Source organism: Salvelinus sp. IW2-2015, unplaced genomic scaffold (genome assembly GCF_002910315.2).
Source record: "Salvelinus sp. IW2-2015 unplaced genomic scaffold, ASM291031v2 Un_scaffold2366, whole genome shotgun sequence".
Lineage (NCBI taxonomy): Eukaryota > Metazoa > Chordata > Actinopteri > Salmoniformes > Salmonidae > Salvelinus > Salvelinus sp. IW2-2015.
In genome coordinates this window covers 192,911-195,818 of record NW_019943691.1, presented here as the reverse complement: position 1 = coordinate 195,818, position 2,908 = coordinate 192,911, and the positions used below count along the sequence as shown (strand labels likewise).

The following is a 2,908-nucleotide window of genomic DNA, read 5'->3' as shown; positions in this document are numbered from 1 at the left end:
CTACTATCTCATACTACTACTAATACTTAACTACTACTGCTCTATACTATACTACTATCTGCATACTTACACTACTAATATCTCATACTACTATCCTCATCTAACTCTCATACTACTACTAATTATCTCATACTACTACTAATATCTCATACTACTACTATACTCATACTACTCTCTCATACTACTACTACTACTACTATCTCATACTACTACTATCTCATACTAACTACTATCTATACTACTACTAATATCTCATACTACTACTATATCCATACTACTACTAATACTACTATCTCATACTACTATCTCATACTACTATCTCATACTACTACTATCCTCATACTACTATCTCATACTACTACTATCTCATATACTACTACTATCTCAACTACTAATATCTTATACATATATTACATTTACTTTTACATTTACGTCATTTAGCAGACGCTCTTATCCAGAGCGACTTACAAATTGGAAAGTTCATACATATTCATCCTGGTCCCCCCGTGGGAATGAACCCACAACCCTGGCGTTGCAAGCGCCATGCTCTACCAACTGAGCCACACATACTACTACTAATACTACTACTATCTCATACTACTATCTCAATACTACTACTAATACTACTACTATCATACTACTATCTCATACTACTACTAATACTACTACTATCTATACTACTATCTCATACTACTACTAATACTACTACTATCTTCATACTACTATCTATAATACTATCTCATACTACGGCGTGCAGACAGACATGCTTCTGAGACTGAACACAGTGTACGTATGTCTGCTACACGCAAGTCTTGGCAATGGGCCTCCACAGACAGTTTTATCAGTACTAAGATGGCCGCTACAGATCTGGGTTTTAGTACGACACCGTTGAGTGGTTTAATACATGCGTTGACAGGATGCTGTAACATCTAGCTTATCTAAATAAAAATATAAAAAACTGTTGCAAACATTAGAGTGTGTCTGTTTTTATCAAGGATACAGAGAGACAGCCCAGTCTGTATTAGGCGTGACACAAGCAGACATCTGTGAGGGTGTGGACGCCCACGCTAAGCACAAACCCTGTTCCTATTACCAGTCACCACACCACCACAGGCAGGAAGTCAACACTGACTACACCAGAGTACTGCTGTTATTTTGGATGAGTAGTGTTGCGCAACTGGATGCGTCCCACTGACACTCTAGTCCCAACTTAGTGTACTACTGTTAACCAGGACTCATACGGCTCTGATCAACAGTAGTGAACACATTAGGGGAAAGGGAGCCATTTGGGACTCAGTCAGTTGCACAACACTACTCATCCAAAATAAACACAGAATGAATGAAGAATAGCCTGGCGCACACATGGAATATTACCTGATCTGTTGGTGAAGAAACCAGCAACACCACAAAGTTATTGACTAGAGAAGAGGAGAGGAGACAAGTGGACAGGGAAGGGAGAAAATAGAAGAGCAGAGGAGACAAGTGGACAGGGAAGGGAGAGAGAGAAGGGGAGACAAGTGGACAGGGAAAGAGAGAGAGAGAAGAGGAAGGGGAGACAAGTGGACAGGGAAGGGAGAGAGAAAGAGGAGGGGAAACACGTGTACAGGGAAAGGGAGAGAGAAGGGGAGAGGGGAGAGAGAAGAGGAGGGGAGACAAGTGAACAGGAAGGGAGAGAGAAGGGGAGAGGGAGAGAGAAGGGGAGAGGAGACAAGTGGACAGAGGGGAGAGGGGAGAGAGAGAAAAGGAGAGGAGACAAGTGAACGGGGAAGGGAGAGAGAAGGGAGAGGGAGAGGAGGGGAGACAAGTGGACAGGGAAAGGGAGAGAGAAGGGGAGAGGGGAGAGAGAAGAGGAGGGAGAACAAGTGGACAGGGAAAGGGAGAGAGAAGGGGAGAGGGGAGAGAGAAGAGGAGGGGAGACAAGTGACAGAGGGAGAGGGGAGAGAGAAGGGAGAGGGGAGACAAGTGGACAGGGAAAGGGAGAGAGAGGAGGGGAGACAAGTGACAGGGAAAGGGAGAGAGAGGGGAGAGGGGAGAGAGAAGGGGAGAGGGGAGAGAGAAGAAGGAGGGGAGACAAGTGGGCAGGGAAGGGAAGGGGAGAGAGAGGGAGGGGAGACAAGTGGACAGGGAAAGGGAGAGAGAAGGGGAGAGGGGAGAGAGAAGGGGAAGAGGGAGAGAGAAGAGGAGGGGAGACAAGTGGACCAGGGAAGGGGAGGGAAGGGAAGAGGGGAGAAGAGAGAGAAGGAGGGGAAGATACAGGAAAGAGAGAGGCAAGGTAGAGGGGAAAAGAGAGAAAAAGAGGGGAATGGAGGAGAAAGAGGGACGAGAGAGTAAGGGAGAAAAAGAGAGGAAGGAAGGGGGGAGAAAGGAACAGAAAAAGAAGAACGGGGAGAATAAAGAAGGGGTGAAAGAAAGGGGAGAAGAAAGATAGAGGGAGGAGTAGGAGAAGGGAAAAGAGAAAAGGAGCAGAAAAGGAAGGAGAGAGAAAAAAAAAAGAAAAGAGGAGAGAGACAAGTGGACAGGGGAGGGAGAGAAGAAGGGGGAGAAGGGAGAGAGAAGGGAGAGGGGAGGAACAAGTGGACAGGGAAGGGAGAGAAGTGAAGGGGAGGGTACTACTATCTCATACTACTACTATCTCATACTACTACTAATATCTCATACTACTACTAATATCTCATACTACTACTAATATCTCATACTACTACTAATATCTCATACTACTACTATCTCATACTACTCTCTCATACTACTACTACTACTACTATCTCATACTACTACTATCTCATACTACTACTATCTCATACTACTACTAATATCTCATACTACTACTATCTCATACTACTACTAATACTACTATCTCATACTACTATCTCATACTACTATCTCATACTACTACTATCTCATACTACTA

The 2,908-nt window shown here is 44.2% G+C and overlaps 1 pseudogene; it reads right to left on the bottom strand.

The window, feature by feature from the left end:
* Positions 1 to 2,908, bottom strand: part of LOC112073788 (alpha-tubulin N-acetyltransferase 1-like) — a 25,772-nt pseudogene that overhangs the window by 13,221 nt on the left and 9,643 nt on the right.